We start from the raw sequence: 12,166 nt of genomic DNA, 5'->3' as shown, positions 1-12,166 counted from the left end.
CATTTCTAAACATGTAAGTCTTTGTAAACATCTAATTAATATATGAATAGTTCAGATGAATTTATTTTTTCAAAATTCCATCAAAATTGAAAATTTTTCTCAGTCTCCTTTGTTTAAGTTAAGGTATTTTACTTTTAATACCAGGAAAAAAGACTTATTCTTCACCATAAATGTGATATTACTGGACCTACACACAGGATCCTGATGAAAATGCTAATTTTTTGAGGAAATTTTTATATAGCATTTTTATCTAAACTCTTCATATACATAATAGTTTTATTTTATTTTACACTTTATTTTGATGGTGCGTCTGTTGAATTTACATTGTAGTAGTTACATTGCATCTACATGCCAATTAATTCTCATTAAATTAAGTAGACTGTAAGGTTGGTGTAAGGGCTGGGGTTAAAGTTAGCATAAGTGTAAGTTGACATGTACAGTACTTGCAAAATTTCTTATAGTCAGTTAAATGTCTATTGAAGGAGCAGTATCAACAGATATTAAGCAGACAGTCTACTAACACTCAAATGGACCATCAAAATAAAGTGTTACCAAGTGAGTATAGTGTAAATGTCAAATTATCTTCTTTATAACACTTTTTAGTGCTGTTTTTTTAGTCTGGTGCTTAACCTCAACATCTTTAATTCACTCTCATCATATGAGTGGCTGGATTATAAAAAAAACGGTTCTACATTCTGTAAATTTGGACCCACATGAAAGGAATCATGACTGGAATAAGAGGAATCAAGCAAATCATGACAGATTTTAAGCTTTTAATCTAAGACCACATAAAGGATATTGAGATTGAAAAAAGACACATTAACTTTTAAATCTGACAAAAGCACTATCGGCGTTCACACTCACTGATTTGGATGGTTGCATCATTTGATGGTTTGCGAAAATGCGCATTGATGTATTTATTTATGTTTGTGTCTTCACTAAGGCACAGAGTGTCTTTTTGTCAGAGGGTGGGAGGACTGAACAGACTGACTTCACCGGTTGGCTGTTGACTTGGTGGAGAGCAACATCAGTGGCACAACCAGAGGCAAAGTCACACTCCACGGCAAACTCACACGGAGTGAAGCCATCTGCTGCTCTCTCACAACTCTGGAACAAACACACAAAACTGTCAAAAGTTCCCCACGTTCGCCTTACGCTCTCTCCTTCACTCGCTTTCACACACACTCTCTCTCCCACCCTTTCTCGCGCGCTCAGTAACACTATCCACATCCCAAATGAAGTCACATGCGCTTTGAGAAATGGTCATCGGGTTGTGTGTAATGTTCTGACGCTGCGGTTTTCCTTTGTTTTAAAATTGGATGAGAGTGCAGATGGAAGTGAAATGTGGATTTTTACAGCTTCGTAAATTCCCACTGTTGTGTCAGAATAAGACTGAAATGATGTGTCACTTCATTTACCGCAAGACTTAATGGGTTAGTTCATTCACAAATAAAAATGATGTTATTAATTCCTCACCTGCATGTCATTCAAACCCCTGAGACCTTTGATTTTCTTCGGAACACAAGTTCAGATGTTTTAGATGAAATCTGAGAGCTCCCTCATCCCCTATTGACAAAAAGAAATACAAAGTATAGAAAGGTACCAAAATTGATCTTCATAGCAGATCTTTTGTCTTAAGTGGTTCATTCGGAATATTATCAGGCTACGATGATACTTTTGTGTGCACATAAAACAAAAACAACGACTTTATTCAACAGTTTCTTCTCCTCAGTGTCAGTATATTGTGCACATTCATGAGCTCTGTGCAGTGAAATATACCAATCTAAATGACTGTACGCAACTTTTTTTTTTTTTGAGAGAAAGCACAGGTGCATCTGAAGTAATTTTCCGAAGGCGGTGAGAGCATCAAAGGTCAATTTGGCCACCCTAGCGACAACGATGTCTGCCTTCAGCTCAAGCGGTGAGAGCGTCAAAATTTGCTACATTGATATCGTATTTAAAGGGGCCGTTGCAGCATATTACATCAGTTACGTTTCTGCATAAAACATGCCTTCTGGCGTGAAAATGTTGCACACTTTTTATCAAATTCATTTAACAATAGAAGATCAAGTTGCATGTTTTGTGGCTTCACTCCACTTAATTTTCTAATATGTCCATATGTCTGAAATATTCTGAAGCAGAAATACTGTTTTGCATTGTCGCATAAGATTCACGCTTTTTTTTAAAGAAAAACATATAAAAATAACATTAATGCACATCAGTAACTAGCCAGTAAAATTTTTAATGTATGTTCCTGTAAGAAAACATTGTAAATAACTGGACATCCGGTGAACGGAATAATCAAAACCTTGGGAAAAACTGTGGTCGGAACCAAAGTTCACAGTGACTGTGTTCTCTGGACTCCTTTCAAGAGGTGGACCCCTCTACATTCTGATTGCTTGCTGCCGAATCGCGTCATAGCTCATTACCATACAGTTGACTTGATTTCAACTCTCCTTGATACCGGCGAAGATGCACCACACGGCTCGTCGCTGCTTATCACCGCCGGCTCCCATTTAAAATAAATGACTTTGACTACTTTAAAGTACTCAGCGCTTTTGATGTGAACGTACAGTAAGGCAGACATGGGCATTTTAAAACTTTTTTGATTGGCCCGCGTAAAGTATTTATTTATTTTAGATTCAACCACAAACAGGACCGATATTGCAAGTCAATATCAGGTGGACTTTAACATAAAGCATCTTTTACGTGCTCAGTTTCATTATCGCGCCTGTTCTGCGCGCAAATAAGAAGGGATGCACATGTGGCATGTCACACTCATGTTTTCCAGGCGTGCATGGCGAGTTGAAAAAATCTAAACATTTCAGAGTACCATGAGCAAACCACAAGTCGTGTGACAGGAACCAACCAGGCAGCTTTACACTTTGTATAGAATTACACTGTAAGAAAGGTAGACTTTGACCTCAGATTAACAATTTAACAAATCTAGATACAGATACTCTCTCAGCAATGATCATTGCTTACATATCCACCTCACATTGACCTGACTTCAGTGCACTTTTTCAGCCCAACACAGGCTAGAATTCTCTCCAAAAATCATAAATAAATAAAAATAAATAAATAAATGTACGAATAAATAAAAATGAACTTAGGTGAAGCAATCAAACAAACAACCTTGTGGCATTTATATGAAGTTGATATTGTGATGCTGGTCTTTAAAATACTTTTTGTGTAAAACTGATTCTTTTTTAAACATTTTTATGATGTTTGTTGAATAGTTTCACAGAATGTGTTTTTTTTTTTATTAAACAAAATACCTGTATTGGTCTGGCCCTCTAAAACCTGCACCAGAGTCTAATGTGGCCCCTTTAAAAAATCAATTGCCCACCCCTGCTCTGAGGTGAATAATTAATAACATTTTTAAAAAAAAAAATTTTTGGGTGAACTAACACCCTAAAACTTGCACAAGGTTAATCTAAATCTTGCTCATAAAGTCCCAATTTACTTATTGTGATGTTCTCTTTTGTTCTTAATACACAGGAAAAAAGAAGAAGTTTAAAATAGAGTATAAAATACTTCTAGCTTAGATATGATATAATGTAAAGTTTTTTTAATTCATTTTTACATATTGTAGCAGATTGCTTTAATGAAAGATGTTTTACAGCATTAAACATGAGGAGATGGTTTTAGTGTTGGTGGAGTTACAAAAAAAAAAAAAAGAGTTGCTAGTGTACTCTTGATGAGTAATGTGCCTTCCTATGATTTTCTTTTTAAAACTTTTCATAAATGATGTTTAACAGAGCAAGACATTTGTCACAGTATTTCCTATAATATTTTTCTTCTTCTATAGAAAGTCTTGTTTTTTTTATTTTGGCTAGAATAAAAGCAGTAAAAAAAAACATGTTAAGGTTAATATTATTAGCCCTCTTAAGCTATTTTTTTTTTTTTTTTAATTGTTACAGAACAAATCATCATTATACAATGATTTACCTAAATATCCCAACTTTCCTAATTAACCTTTTCAAACAAAATAATTGTAAAATGATTTTGCAAGTGCAGTGTAATACTGACTAGAATGAAGCTGAGTATATACAGTTTAAGCCTTATATTGTATAAGTGTGGGCCTTTTTTAAGTTTTCACAACAGCCTGCATGTTGTAATAAATAATGCAATCGTCCACTGTTCCCACATAGCATGAAATATTGTGATAGGACAGCATGTTTTATCAGTATCACCAGAAGCCCTGTCTGTGGTGAACATTTCTGAACTTCCTCATCACTGAAATACAGCACCAACAGAAGTTATAAATCACATCTGTGCAGGCCTTCCTCTCCTATGATGCCAAACATGATCTATGACGCTTTTATTGAACATATAGCCACATCGTATTTAACTACACAGCTGATGCTGTGAACACTAAATCATATTAAGCCTTTTACAATGATCTGAAACAAGGTTTGCAGTTCATCTTGTTGTGAAAGGGCACATTTAGTGCTTTCCTTAAGTGAGTAAGCAGTTAAAGTTTAACTTAAAAATTCCCGTTACGGCTTTCTGAATAATCAGTACATCATGTTACATTACAGCCACAAATTACTCCTAGAAAAACCAGCTCTGACCAGCGTGAATTTCCACATTGGGTTAGTTTTTGGTTTATACAGAATAGTTCTGGTGTTATAGTTAGTGACTAACAGTTATGGAGAATGCTAAGTTGGTGACTGAAACAAGAGTTAAGTTTATTCAATGCCTGAGAAAGACACATATAATTGATCTACACTGCAAAAAATATAAATAAAATAATAATAATAAAATAAAAAAATTTAATAAATAAATAAATAAATGCTTTTCTTACTTAGATCTTTTGTCTTATAGTCTAAATATCTTTAAAAAAAATCTTAAATCAAGAAGCATTTTCTAGACAAATAAAAAACATTGTCTTGTTTTAAGAAATATGTCAAAATTAACTGACAAGCACATTAATCTGCCAGTGGGGTAAGCAAAATACTCTTATGCCAGAAGAAAAAACAAGATTATTTTGCTTACCCCATTGGCAGATTATTTTGCTTGTTCTAAGGGAAAACGTTCGAGGTTACTAAAGTAACCCTTCGTTCCCCGAGGAGGGGAACGGAAGCACTATAAGTGGATTTGATTGTAAAATCCACGCATTGGGAGGTTCGGTTCAGAAGCTACTCGTCTGAAAGAGTATTGAACGGGCCAATTAAGAATGAATTGGCAGCGCAAGCCTGCGCAGGTGAGCAGCATAAGCAATCAACTGAGTATATAAGCTCACCTGGCGCCAGCAGACGCTATCCTTTTTAAGCTGAAGAGACTTTTAACAGCTAAGGGACAGTCATTATGGCGACGGAGTATAGTGCTTCCGTTCCCCTCCTCGGGGAACGAAGGGTTACTTTAGTAACCTTGAACGTTCCCCTTCGGGGGGAACTTCAGCACTATAAGTGGATTTGATTGTAAAATCCACGCATTGGGAGCCCATTGAAAGCGCCATAATGACTGCACCTTACCAACACCCCCGATGAGGAGATAGTCAAGCAAGCGTGACGCACCCACATCATGGGGGGCGCGGTCCTCCAACGTGTCCCTGGCCCTAATTTATCCTACTTCAACAGAAGTTTTACGGATTTATATATATTTTTTGGGAAGTCGTGAGCATCTAGATAATTCTAGGAAAATACGACAGTACGTTGGGAAGCGTGCAATCCCGATAGGGAGGACGCTGCGGAGGCCATCCGTTACCCAAGGGGGGATAGATGGCAGAATTTACATATGGTCTAGCCCTAAAAAGGGGGAGTACGCATAGCAAAAGAGTGGTTAGCGGGGAGGGAAGACACGGGTCCGCCCAGGGGGGGGGGACTTAACCGTGGCTGAATAAGCATATGGGATCGCCTAGTGGGGACCACGCATAGCAGGCACCTTTACCCAAAACGCGGGCTGACCAGCGGGCAGACCTACAACGTAGTGGGCCAGCAAGTGACTCCTCCGCTGAGTCAGTGCTGGGGGCCACGGAGGAATCTGCAGGGCTCACCTGACGGGGAACTTTACTGACAGATAAAAAGGCGCACGTATCTCCGTGTTAGGGAAAATGGCGCATCAAGCGTGTTTCAACACCCTACCGAATTGTTTCCTCAATCACCAAGGGTTACCTAATACCCTTGAGGAAACCGGCTCCACTCGCAGATTGTAAAACCTTGCAAATGTGTTGGGTGTCACCCAGCCCGCAGCTCTACAGATGTCTGTTAGAGGGGCGCCGCGTGCGCGCGCTCGAGAGGATGCGAAGCTCCGAGTGGAGTGCGCACGCGCTCTCGGGGGACGCGGCTCATCTCGGCTCTGATAGTGAAAGAAAGGCATCCACAATCTAGTGGGAACTTATTTCGGTACGGCACTTCCCTGCTGCCGACCGCTATAACAGACGAAGAGCTGCTCAGATGATCTAAACTCTGAGTGCGGTCCGGATAATACGCAAAACGCGAACTGGACAATAAAGAAGGGCTGGGTCTGCCTCCTCCGAGGGCAGCGCTTGCAGGCTCACTACCTCGTATTAAAACGGAGTGGTAGGAACCTTGGGCACATATCGCGGGCGGGGTCTCAGGACGTGAGAGAAGCCAGCCCAATTACAGGCACGAGTCACTGACCGAAAAATGCCTCCGGGTCCCCGACCCTCTAATCGATATCAACGCGACCAGCAGAGCTGTCTTCAGGGACAGAAATATACTGAGTCGAGGATCGAAGGGATCTGACGCGGCTTGTGTAGCGAGGGCGAGATCCTAAGAGGGCATGAGAGGGGGCGGGGTGGATTAATTCGCTTAACGCCCCTGAGGAACCGGATGATGAGGTTATGCGTTCCCACGGTGCTGCCAGCCACCGCGTTATGAGAGCGGAGATGGCAGCCACGTAACCTTGAGTGTGGAGGGCGACAGCCTGCTCTCCAACTTCTCTCGGCGTAAAGAAAGCACAACGCTGATCTGGCAAATTACGGGGGTCTTCTCAGCGAGAGACACACCATTCAGTGAATAGACTTCACGTCAGGGCATAGGCGCGCTCGGGGAGGGGGCTCTAGCCCGAGTGACGGTATTAGCCACCGCAATCGGAGGTTACCTAAGTCTTCCTCGCGTCTAAAAATCTCCAAAGATCGGCGAGGGTGCCAGGTGGTGCCCTGTCCCTGAGAGAGTAGGTGCTCTCTCGAAGGGACTGCCAGGGGAGGGCTATCGCGAGGGAGAGCTCTGACATCCAGGTCCGGTTGAGCCAGAGGGGCGCAACCAGTAACCTGTTCCTCGTCCTCCCTGACCTTGCACAGTAACTGCGCGAGCAGGCTCACTGGGGGAAACGCGTATTGCACGTGCCCCGAGGCCAGCTGTAAGCCAGTGCATCCGTGCCGAGAGCACTCGGTCAGGGAAAGAACAACTGGCAATGAGCGATCTCGGGGGAAGCAACAGATCGATCTGGGCTTCCCCGAATCGCGCCCATATCAGCTGAACAGACTCGGGGTGGAGTCTCCATTCTCCAGGACGCAAGGCTGCTGTGAGAGCGCATCGGCTGCACGGTTGAGCTTGCCTGAATATGAATGGCGTGCAGCGATTTCAGCCGCGGATGACTCCAGAGGAGCAGACGGCGGGCGAGCTGAGACATGCGGCGAGAGCGCATACCCCCTATACGGCTGATATACGCCACCGCCGCCGTACTGTCCGTCCTGACCAGCACGTGTTGCCGCTCCAACACCGGAAAAAAACGGTGGAGAGCGAGGAACACTGCCAACAGCTCCAGGCGATATGCCAATGCAACTGGGTACCTTTCCACAGGTCCGCAGCCGCATGCCCGCAACGCACAGCCCCCCAGCCCGTGTTGGAAGCGTCTGCTGAAACGACAACAAGACTGGACGCCTGTTCTAGAGACACCCAGGCCTGTAGGAACGAGGGGTCGCTCCAAGGGCTGAGGGCGCGGCGACACAGCGCAGTAACAGAGACTCGATGTGCGCGCGCGTGCCATGCGCGTCTGGGGACTCGATCGTGAAGCCAGTGCTAAAGTGGTCTCATATAGAATAATCCGAGCGGCATGAAGCGGTTGCGGATGCCATATGCCCCAGGAGCCTCTGAAATAGTTTCAGTGGGACCACTATTTTACTGTCCAGCTCTCTCAGACAGTACAGCATCAGCTGAGCGCGCTCTCCGGAGAGGCGCGCTGCCATGGTGACCGAGTCCAGCTCCAGCCCGAGAGAAGAGATCCTCTGCACGGGGGCGAGTTTGCTCTTTTCTCGGTTGACCTGAAACCCCCACAGGTGGAAGTGCCAGAGCACTTTGTCTCTGTGCATAATCAACTCTGTGCATAATCAAAAGAGAGGGCAAAATTCAGCCAGTCGTAAAGAAATTGAGTATGCAGATGCCCGCGAGCCGAAGGGGCGCTGAGGCACCCTCCACGGGCTTGGTGAGGACCCGTGGAGACAGAGAGAGCCCGAAGGGGAGGGCTTTGTATTGCCAAGCTCGACCTTCAAACGCAAACCGCAGAAACTGTCGGTGGCGAGGAAGAGTGGAGACATGGAAATACGCGTCCATCAGGTCTAATGCTGCAGACCAACCCAGAGGACGAACGCACCGGAGGATGCGCTTCTGCGTGAGCATTCTGAACGGCAGCTTGTGCAGGCAGCGGTTCAAAACGCGCAGATCTAGGATTGGCCGTGACCCACTGCTCTTTTTGGGCACGATGAAGCGTGGGCTGTAAAACCCGCTCTCCATCTCGGCTGGAGGGAGCGGCTCGATTGCATCCTTCGCCAGGAGGACAGCAATCTCCTCTCGCAAGACAGGGGCGGACAGGGGGCTGACCCTGGTGAATACACACCCGTGACTTGGGGGGCCGTTTCGCGAACTGAATCGCATAGCCGAGTCTGATTGTGCGTATGAGCCACCGCGAAGAGCTGGCCCGCGCTAACCAGGCAGGCAGAGCTCTCGCTAATGGACTCATCGCTACAATCGCTGACGTACCAGCAGTGGGGCAGCGCGGAGTGGGTGTGCTGATCCGGGAAGCTCGCGGGTCCCACGGAAAAGCTGGAGGTGAGATATTTGCTCTCACTCCAAACCCGAGCTCCGGAGGGGAGGCTCGAGGGGTGGGAGAAAGGAGACCGTCCTCCCAGCGCTCGTGAGCCACTGGCGAAACGCACCGAATCTGCAAGCTAGAAAGCATAGCGTCCCAGACTGGCAGATTTCGGGCTGTCACATCTGGGGAAGTGAAAAGTGCCCTTTCATAATGTTTTCATGGCAGTAAAAAGTGCCGTTGGAAATGGGGCCCCGCCCTCCAGCGGGGAAAGAGCAAGTTCCCTCTTCTCCAGATGGCCTGTCCCAGGGGCGCTTCGCGGTCCGTTGCCGGACTTAGCGGCGTTCTGGGCAGGGGGGCTGCCTGCTTCCGAGGTGCCCGACGCGCTCGCTTCGTCTGAGGCGTGTGCGGGGGCGGAGCAGCTCTCGTAGGCGGGCGCCTTCGGCGAGGAGCAGGTATGAATGGCACGGCGGGCGGAGCGGGCTACGGACCGCCGATAAGACATCACCCACCAACTGCTCTCTCACCGCCTTGAATTCCTGGGTGAATTCACAGACAGTGTCGCCGAACCTGGCTGGGGATATGGGGAAGTCAAGAAAGCGGACTTTGTCGACTTTGCGCATATCAGCCAGGGGTGGCGCTCCTGGACCACTAATGTGGACATCGTCCTCCCCAACGCACACGCAGCGGACTCAGTAGTCCGAAGAGCTAAGTCGGCGGCGGTGCGAAGCTCGTAAGCCTGGGTTGGACCCACCCTCGTGCAGCTCGGCCAGCGCCTGCGCTTGGTAGCGCTGGTAGGTGGCTATCGCATGCAAGGCGGAAGCAGCCTGGCCCGCAGCTATGTAAGCTCTAGCTCCGAGGGAGGTAGATAACTTACAGGCTTTGGATGGGAGACGAGGCGGACCCCGCCAAGAAGAGGCGCCGCGCGGATTTACCGCCATCGCGCACTCAACCTGAGGAATCGCCACATACCCCCTGGCTGTTTCACCGTCAAGAGTGGTTAGGGTGGAGGAACACGCAGCACGAGCAAAAAAAAGTGCTTTAAAAGACCGCGTGAGCCTACTGTGCACCTCCGGGAAGCACCTCTAGTCGGTCCGGCCGCGGAGCTGGGGGATAAACCATCTCCAACCCACGGCCGAAGCAGCCCGGGAAAGCACGGCTAACATGTCCGTTTCAGGATCCGTAGTGACAGCGCTCACCAGCCCGAAGGGGGCGAGCGGGTCTGGATCATCATCGGACAATGAAAGCCCACCCTCCGATGCCGCGGTGGACATCTGGTCTCCGGTGTCATCGGGCGTAAGGGCTACCATCTGTTAGACGGATCGCTTCCCCCGCCCGAAGCTTGGATGGAGCGCTTAGAGGAGCGGGAGGTCCGCGGGCCCGTGGGCGACGGATTATCTCTCGCTGAAACCCTCAGATCTGCCCGAGTGCCCGCTGCAGAGCAGGGGACAACTGGGGTGGTTCGCCCTTTTGCAAAGGCTAACCGCGATCTTGCGCAACAGTCATGGCATCGCAATGACGACATTAACTGCCCGCGAGCAGCGCATTAACATGCTGGACCCCCAGACATGTAACGCAGTGCCCGCGCCCATCATCCGAGGACAGGAAACCACCGCATCCAGAAACGCACAGTCGGAGTGCCGTCCTGATAAGGACGTGCTGCACGACTGTGTTGCTCTTTCTGTGAAGTTTGCAACTTTATACGCACCGCTCTGGAGGACCGGACCCAAAGAACGCCAGGCAAGGGAGAAACCCAGCTCGACCGTCTGCCACTGCGTGTACACACTCTGGACCGGGAGAATGCTCTCGTTCGCTCAGAATCGCTGGTCACAGCAGGAGGAACCCTCATCGACTCGATCAGAAAGTCTCTGAAGCGAAAAGGATAGCGTCTGCTGGCGCCAGGTGAGCTTATATACTCAGTTGATTGCTTATGCTGCTCACCTGCGCAGGCTTGCGCTGCCAATTCATTCTTAATTGGCCCGTTCAATACTCTTTCAGACGAGTAGCTTCTGAACCGAACCTCCCAATGCGTGGATTTTACAATCAAATCCACTTATAGTGCTGAAGTTCCCCCCGAAGGGGAACCATTGTTAGCCAACTACATTCGTAAGTGTAAAGTCTAAATTCATAATGTTTTTAATTTATAGATTATTTATTAAGAAATATTTGTGCTGCAGACCTGTATGACATGGGCTGTTGGTTAGAACATTTCTGCAGTGGTTTTAATGTCAAATTGTACTTTAAAAAAACATTAAAATAAAAAATAAATAACCAATACCCTGCTTAATAATAATAGTAATAATAATAAATAAATTAAAATATTATTATATATGATTTTTTTCATTTCTTAATAAATATCCTACTGTAAATTATAACCATTAATGATTTATATGATTTATATATGAGATTACATGTTTGTAAATTGGGTTTATGTTAAATAATGGCATATTCTCAAATAATATTTGTAAAGGAAACATGGGCCCTATGTGCCATTTACATATGAAAAAACAAGTGCATGTTTTTACCAAAACTAATATTGGATTATTTTTTTAAAATGTTTGCACGTGTAAAACAGCATAAATAGCACAAAAAATTATTATTATTTTTTTTTCTCTAAAAAAGTTACTCCACACTGTTTAGAGCGTCATTATGGGCATTTTACATTATAACTAACGTGGTTCAAACAATAAATCTGAAGAAACTACAGTTTTGGGAAACACTGGTCACTATATCGCTCTTTTCCCAAACAATTCTTACTATTTCTAATTTAAAGGCAAATGAAACTTATAACAAACAAACAAATAAACACGCAAAAACAAGCAAACAAACAAAACAAGCAAATAAATAAATGAATATATAAATAAATAAATAATGTGATTTACAGATGACTCATGAATTCTAAAATTTCACTCAGGTGTAACCATATTATTATATTTCTACATATATTTAATTTCATAACCTATCAGGCATTTTTAGAAAAAAATACAAGAAAAAATTTAATTGATGACAATTTATAACACTCTGATTAACCCTGTAGGACCTGAGAGCTGGAACTGATTATTAAGTCTTCTAGTAAACAAATTTTTCCATACGCAGTTTTGTCATGGTATTTATTTTGTATCACATTTGATACATCAGTCATTTGTGCAACTTTTTGCTCACAAGTTTG

General features: G+C 45.1%; 1 long non-coding RNA gene across 1 annotated transcript in view; it reads right to left on the bottom strand.

Annotated features, from left to right (window-relative positions):
- Positions 1-223: 223 nt before the first annotated feature.
- The window catches only part of LOC137488125 (uncharacterized), a 64,477-nt gene continuing 52,534 nt past the window's right edge, over positions 224-12,166 (bottom strand). Inside the window, exons 4-5 of the long non-coding RNA XR_011007041.2 lie at positions 1,477-1,566; positions 224-1,107 (exon numbers count right to left, since the gene is read on the bottom strand). This is a non-coding gene — a long non-coding RNA (uncharacterized lncRNA). The remainder of the gene's footprint in view (positions 1,108-1,476; positions 1,567-12,166) is intronic.

The sequence above is a fragment of the Danio rerio genome, chromosome 17 (genome assembly GCF_049306965.1).
Source record: "Danio rerio strain Tuebingen ecotype United States chromosome 17, GRCz12tu, whole genome shotgun sequence".
Lineage (NCBI taxonomy): Eukaryota > Metazoa > Chordata > Actinopteri > Cypriniformes > Danionidae > Danio > Danio rerio.
The sequence above is the reverse complement of the archived record's forward strand: the minus strand, read 5'-3'. Positions and strand labels throughout refer to the sequence as shown.